Source organism: Ranitomeya imitator, chromosome 6 (genome assembly GCF_032444005.1).
Source record: "Ranitomeya imitator isolate aRanImi1 chromosome 6, aRanImi1.pri, whole genome shotgun sequence".
In the NCBI taxonomy this organism is placed as follows: Eukaryota; Metazoa; Chordata; class Amphibia; order Anura; family Dendrobatidae; genus Ranitomeya; species Ranitomeya imitator.
Genome location: NC_091287.1, coordinates 559760921 through 559768956, shown reverse-complemented (window position 1 = coordinate 559768956; position 8036 = coordinate 559760921).

The window sequence follows — 8036 nt, the reverse complement described above, 5'->3', positions numbered from 1 at the left end:
AGTAGCCTCCACAGCATCCTCCACCTCCACAGCCTCCTCCTCAGCCTCCTCCACCGCCTTCTCCTCAGCCTCCTCCACCGCCTTCTCCACCACCTCCTCCACCGCCTTCGCCACCACATCCTCAACCGCCTTCTCCATCGCCTCTGCCTCTTCCACAGCTCCACCATCTCCTCCACAGCTCCACCGCGTCACTTTGGACTTGTCTGGCCTCTATTTATCTGTAGCTGTCCCTTTAATTTTTGGCCTTTTTTGATTTCATGGGTCTTCGTTCTTGGATAAACCACTGAAATCTCTACTGTATCCTTTTGGGCCGGGAAGCTAACAAGGGCTTTTAATTTCCTCTCCCCATCGTGTATCATTGAGGTCAACCTGAAGTTTGCAGATCAATCGAGGAGTGGTCATAGCAGCGGACCACAGAAGCCGTCCCGTCTCCCCGGGGAGCGCGGCTGCGGGTTATGACCCCCAACACTTCAGCTTCCAGCTTCAAGTGTAATCAAAATCAATTATCTAATTAATTTCCAAATGTGGAAGGAATCTCCAGAGAATGGACGCAGCGGCCGGGTCAGGATCAATACCGTTCTGCGTGTGAGCACTTTTTACTGGATTCATAGAGTTTATGATGAAATTCCCAGTCTACGGGATGTTATTAACCCCTGTCCTCCCACAGACGAGCAGAGGTGTGGGCTGGGGACCGGCACATCCAAGAGAGCGGCTTCAGCACTTGGCAGCACCAACGAGAAGGGTCAGTCCAGATCCGCACAGGGAAAGTGTCATAAGGGAAGATTGTCAGGTCTACCGGGAAAACCACACAGACCCCAATAATTTGATGAGTAGTGACGGTTCATGGCCGAGGGCAGGAAATAAGCGTCATATAATTGGCGTATAATAGACATGTGGCATCATATAATGGACACATGATGTCATATAATGGATACGTGATATAAGATGGACACGTGACCTCATATCACCTTATATCATGGACTCATGACATCATATAATGGACATGTGACATGTGACATCATATCATGCAGGGGTGTCAAACTGCATTCCTCGAGGGCTGCAAACAGGTCATGTTTTCAGGATTTCCTTGTACTGCACAGGTGATAATTTAATCACCTACACAAATAATGAGTTGGTGATTAAATTATCACCTGTGCAGTACAAGGAAATCCTGAAAACATGACCTGTTTGCAGCCCTCGAGGAATGCAGTTTGACACCCCTGATATCATGGACACGTGACATCATATCATGAACACGTGACATCATATAATGGACATGTGACATCATATCAAAAACATGTGAAATCATATAATGGACACGTGACATATAATGGACACGTGACATCATATCATGGACACGTGACATCATATAATGGACATGTGACATCATATAATGGACACGTGACATCATATCAAGGACATGTGACCTCATATCATGGACATGTGACATTGTATCATGGACACGAGACCTCATATCATAGACTCGTGACATCATATAATGAACATAATACACCGAAAGACCAACCTTCACACCAAGGCCATGAGATAAAAAAATATATATAATCTTTATTAAATACAATAAATATTAAAATCAGATAGTGGCGGGTGAAATACCCAGGGCACAGGACAAAAGGTGGGCAACCCAGAGCAAGAGTTCCATAAATAACATCACTAATGGAGACAATATGAGACAATATAAGCCAGCAAGTGCCAATGTGCAATTAATCATGTACACACATACATATAATGGAATGTAAACAGTAACATATATATTTACCGAATGGAGCGCTCCTGGGGACCCACCACACCCGACGCGCGTTTCGCACCGAAATGCTTCGTCTGGGGGTCAACATCATATAATGGACATGTGACATCATATAATGCACACGTGACATCACGCACGTGTCACGTCATACAATAGACCTCTGACCTCGTTCCTCAGACATGTGACTTATAACAGACACATAACACTGATATATAAGACGATATTACACATTATCAGACTCCTGAGGACATCTCGCAGAAATTGGTTATCTCCTTATCACACATCTTGTCTTGAGCTTTGTGTTTCATAAAACTTCTCTTTAGTACATTTGGAGCCATATTGTGTCCAGATGCTCCGTCCTCACATGGACATCTGGTGTCTGCAGAGGAGACAATCAGCAAATACCAAGGAAACCTCAAGGACGGGGGGCCACGCGGTCAGCAGAGAGTGGAGACAATGCAGCCTATTCGGTGACCTATCGGACGCTTTCCGTGCACCCTGCATAATCCACCGAGTTCTGTTATAACCATGGTAGAGTTATACCCAAAGGGCGGAAGCTCGGATGTCAGACTCCAATTTTAACCTCTTTACCCCCAAGGGTGGTTATATGTTAATGACCGGGCTAATTTTTACAATTCTGACCACTGTCCTTTTATGAAGTTACAACTCTGGAACGCTTCAACGGATCCTGATGATTCTGACAATGGTTTCTCGTGACATATTGTACTTCATGATAGTGGTAAAATTTCCTTGACATTACTTGAGTTTATTTCTGAAAAAAACATAAATTTGGCAAACAATTTTGAAAATTTCACAATTTTCCAACTTTCAATTTTCATGCCCTTAAATCACAGAGATATGTCACACAAAATACTTAATAAGTAACATTTCCAACATGTCTACTTTACATCAGCACACTTTTGGGACCAAAATTTTTTTTTGTTAGGGAGTTATAAGAGTTAAAAGTTGACCAGCAATTTCTCATTTTTACAACACCATTTTATTTTAGGGACCACATCACATTTCAAGTCACTTTGAGGGGTCTATATGATAGAAAATAACGAAGAGTGACACCATTCTAAAAACTGCACCCCTCAAGGTGCTCAAAACCATATTCAAGAAGTTTATTAACAGTTCTTAACATTTAACTTTATTTCACAAAAATTTAATTCTGATTCAATATGTTTTATTTTACCAAGGGTAACAGGAGAAAATGGACCCCGAAAGTTTTTGTACAATTTGTCCTGAGTTCGTCGATACCCCATATGTGGGGGTAAACCACTGTTTGGGTGCATGGCAGAGCTCGGAAGGGAAAGAGCGCCATTTGACTTTTCAATGCAAAATTAGCTGGAATTGAGATAGGACGCCATGTGTCATTTGGAGAGCCCCTGATGTGCATGAACAGTAGAAACCCCCCAAAAGTGACACCATTTTGGAAAGCAGACCCCATAAGGAACTTATCTAGATGTGTGGTGAGCACTTTGAACCCCCAAGTGCTTCACAGAAGTTTATAATGTAGAGCCGTAAAAATAAAAAATCTTATTTTTTTCACAAAAATGAATTTTTGCCCCCAATTTTTTATTTTCCCAAGGGTAACAGGAGAAGTTGGACCCCAAACATAGTTGTACAATTTGTCCTGAGTACGCTGATACCCCATATGTGGGGGTAAACCACTGTTTAGGCGCATGGCGGAGCTCAGAAAGGAAGGAGCGCCATTTGACTTTTCAATGCAAAATTGGCTGGAATTGAGATGGGATGCTATGTGTCGTTTGGAGAGCCCCTGATGGGCCTTAACAGTGAAAACCCCCAAAAGTGACCCCATTTTGAACCCCCAAGTGCTTCACAGAAGTTTATAAGTTAGAGCCGTGAAAATAAAAAAAAAAAAAATTTCCACAAAAATGTTCTTTTAGCCCCAAATTTTGTATTTTCCCAAGGGTATCTGGAGAAATTGGACCCCAAAAGGTGTTGTGCAATTTGTCCTGAGTACGCTGATAACCCATATGTGGGAGAAAACTACTGTTTGGGCGCATGGCAGAGCTCGGAAGGGAAAAAGTGGCGGTTTGGAAAGCAGACTTTGCGTTTGTAGAGCCCCTGATGTGCCTAAACAGTAGAAACCCCCCATAAGTGACCCCATTTTCAAAACTTATCTAGATGTGTGGTGAGCACTTTGAACCCCCAAGTGTTTCACTAAAGTTTATAATGCAGAGCCGTGAAAATAAAAATATTTTTTTTCCACACAAATTATTTTTTAGCCCCCAGTTTTGTATTTTCCCAAGGGTAACCGGAGAAATTGGACCTCAAAAGTTGTCCGATTTGTCCTGAGTACGCTGATACCCCACATGTGGGGTAAACCACTGTTTGGGCGCACGGCAGAGCTTGGAAGGGAAGGAGCACATTTTTAATTTTTCAATGCAGAATTGTATGGGCACAACGTTATGTTGTGTTTGCAGAGCCCCTGATGTGCCTAAACAGTGGAAACCTCCCAATTCTAACTCCAACCCTAACCCCAGCACACCCCTAAGCCTAATCCCAACCCTAACCATACCCCTAACCCTGACACACCCCTAACTCAACCGTAAACGTAATCCAAACCCTAACCCCAGCTCTAGCCCCAACCCTAACTTCAGCCCTAACCCAAACTTTAGCCCCAACCCTAACCCTAACTCTAATGGGAAAATGGAAATAAATGCATTTTTTTATTTTATAATTTTTCCCTAACTAAGGCAGAGATAATGGGGGGTTTGATTTACTTTTTATAGCGGGTTTTTATAGCAGTTTTTATGTTTGGCAGCTGTCACACATCTTGAGAGCTATAATTTTTCCATATTTTGGTCCACAAAGTCATGTGAGGTCTTCTTTTTTGTGGGATGAGTTGACGTTTTTATTTGTATCATTTTTGGGCACATGACATTTTTTGATCGCTTTTAATTCCGATTTTTGTTAGGCCGAATGAACACAAAATTGATAAAGCAGTTTTATTCTTCGGGTCAGTACGATTACAGCGATACCTCATTTATATCATTTTTTATGTTTGGCACTTTTATACAATAAAAACATTTTTCTTTTTGCATCGCTTTATTCTGAGGGCTATAACTTTTTTATTTTTTCGCTGATGATGCTGTATGGCAGCTCATTTTTTGCGGGACAAGATGACGTTTTCAGTGGAACCATGGTTATTTATATCTGTCTTTTTGATTGCGTGTTGTTCCACTTTTTGTTCAGCGCTATGATAATAGAGCATTGTTTTTTGCCTAGTTTTTTTTTTACGGTGTTCACTGAAGGGGTTAACTAGTGGGACCGTTTTATAGGTCGGGTCGTAACGGATGCGGCGATACTAAATATGTGTACTTTTATTGTTCTTTTTTTTGTTTTATTTACATAGTGCCAGATGTCAGCTGTGATAGTCAGCTGACACCTGGCCGTGAACGCGGCTGATCGCGTTAGACGTACTATCCCGTTGGTGGTCATACGGGCCCATACCACATACATAAATCTGTATGTAGTGTACTCCCGTAGTGGTGGCTGTATAAATCTGTATGTAGTGTACTCCCCTAGTGGTGGCTGTATAAATCTGTATGTAGTGTACTCCCCTAGTGGTGGCTGTATAAATCTGTATGGAGTGTACTCCCCTAGTGGTGGCTGTATAAATCTGTATGGAGTGTACTCCCCCTAGTGGTGGCTGTATTAATCTGTATCTATTGTGCTCCCCCTAGTGGTGACTGTATAAATCTGTATGTAGTGTACTCCCCCTAGTGGTGACTGTATAAATCTGTATCTATTGTGCTCCCCCTAGTGGTGACTGTATAAATCAGTATATATTGTGCTCCCCCTAGTGGAGACTGTATAAATCTGTATCTATTGTGCTCCCCCTAGTGGTGGCTGTATAAATCTGTATCTATTGTGCTCCCCCTAGTGGTGACTGTATAAATCTGTATGTAGTGTACTCCCCCTAGTGGTGACTGTATAAATCTGTATCTATTGTGCTCCCCCTAGTGGAGACTGTATAAATCTGTATGTATTGTGCTCCCCCTAGTGGTGGCTGTATAAATCTGTATGTAGTGCCCTCCCCCTAGTGGTGACTGTATAAATCTGTATGTATTGTGCTCCCTCTAGTGGTGACTGTATAAATCTGTATCTATTGTGCTCCCCCTAGTGGTGACTGTATAAATCTGTATCTATTGTGCTCCCCCTAGTGGTGACTGTATAAATCTGTATGTAGTGTACTCCCCCTAGTGGTGACTGTATAAATCTGTATCTATTGTGCTCCCCCTAGTGGTGACTGTATAAATCAGTATATATTGTGCTCCCCCTAGTGGAGACTGTATAAATCTGTATCTATTGTGCTCCCCCTAGTGGTGGCTGTATAAATCTGTATCTATTGTGCTCCCCCTAGTGGTGACTGTATAAATCTGTATGTAGTGAGCTCCTCCTAGTGGTGGCTGTATAAATCTGTATCTATTGTGCTCCCCCTAGTGGTGACTGTATAAATCTGTATGTAGTGTACTCCCCCTAGTGGTGACTGTATAAATCTGTATCTATTGTGCTCCCCCTAGTGGAGACTGTATAAATCTGTATGTATTGTGCTCCCTCTAGTGGTGACTGTATAAATCTGTATCTATTGTGCTCCCCCTAGTGGTGACTGTATAAATCTGTATCTATTGTGCTCCCCCTAGTGGTGACTGTATAAATCTGTATCTATTGTGCTCCCCCTAGTGGTGACTGTATAAATCTGTATGTAGTGTACTCCCCCTAGTGGTGACTGTATAAATCTGTATCTATTGTGCTCCCCCTAGTGGTGACTGTATAAATCAGTATATATTGTGCTCCCCCTAGTGGAGACTGTATAAATCTGTATCTATTGTGCTCCCCCTAGTGGTGGCTGTATAAATCTGTATCTATTGTGCTCCCCCTAGTGGTGACTGTATAAATCTGTATGTAGTGTACTCCCCCTAGTGGTGACTGTATAAATCTGTATCTATTGTGCTCCCCCTAGTGGAGACTGTATAAATCTGTATGTATTGTGCTCCCCCTAGTGGTGGCTGTATAAATCTGTATGTATTGTGCTCCCTCTAGTGGTGACTGTATAAATCTGTATCTATTGTGCTCCCCCTAGTGGTGACTGTATAAATCTCTATATATTGTGCTCCCTCTAGTGGTGACTGTATAAATCCGTATGTAGTGCCCTCCCCCTAGTGGTGACTGTATAAATCTGTATGTAGTGCCCTCCCCCTAGTGGTGACTGTATAAATCTGTATGTAGTGCCCTCCCCCTAGTGGTGACTGTATAAATCTGTATGTAGTGCCCTCCCCCTAGTGGTGACTGTATAAATCTGTATGTATTGTGCTCCCTCTAGTGGTGACTGTATAAATCTGTATCTATTGTGCTCCCCCTAGTGGTGACTGTATAAATCTGTATCTATTGTGCTCCCCCTAGTGGTGGCTACATACATCTGCGTGCAGGGCGCTTCTGTAAGCTAGGATTGTGGTTGCAGGTGAATGCCCTTGAACATGAAAGGTCTGCAGCTTCTTTTTAGTTATTGAGTTAGATACGACCCCAAGGGGAGAGAAGAATTAGCGGCAGATAAATGTGTTTTATGCCTGACCCCCCACCACACACTGACCTCACTGCTTCTCCTAGATCAATACCGGGGGGATATCTTCCTTTCTGTCACTTTCTGCTTCCTCTCCGGTCGCCTCGCAGCCGACAATTTAATTATATATAAAACCCTCGGCGGCTGGAGGTGCCGATCCGCCGTATTTTACCACAAGGTTCATCTCGCTGCAGGAACAAGGGCTGATTTACAAATCAATGGAGAAATTCCTGATAAGATTCTTAATTATGGGGACGAGTTCCTGGAAGCGCCGTGATGTCAGCACAATAATTCTACAAAAAGGGAAAGTACAGGAGGCTTATATACAGTATGTGTATTCTGGGGGCAAGCGGCCGGCTACGGAGGAGAAAGGGATTGTCGTCTGTCATAGCCAAAACCCTACTCATCCTGGGCCTCCTGGTGCAGAAACGGAATTTAAGAAGTGCAGCGAAGACACCAGCAGAACCCAGGAGTTCCGAGTTGTACGGATTCTTAATACAGTCTCCAATCCCAATTTTGGGGTAAAAGATCACAATTCAATGGGCAACGAAAAACGACTTTTATGTCTCCGCACCTTTAAGCGACTTATTTGTCACTTTGTATTTACAAGTTATTGTTTCTGTGTTTATTGATACTTTGTGTCCTTTGTTCCCATGTGATTGTATCACTGCGCACTCCGTG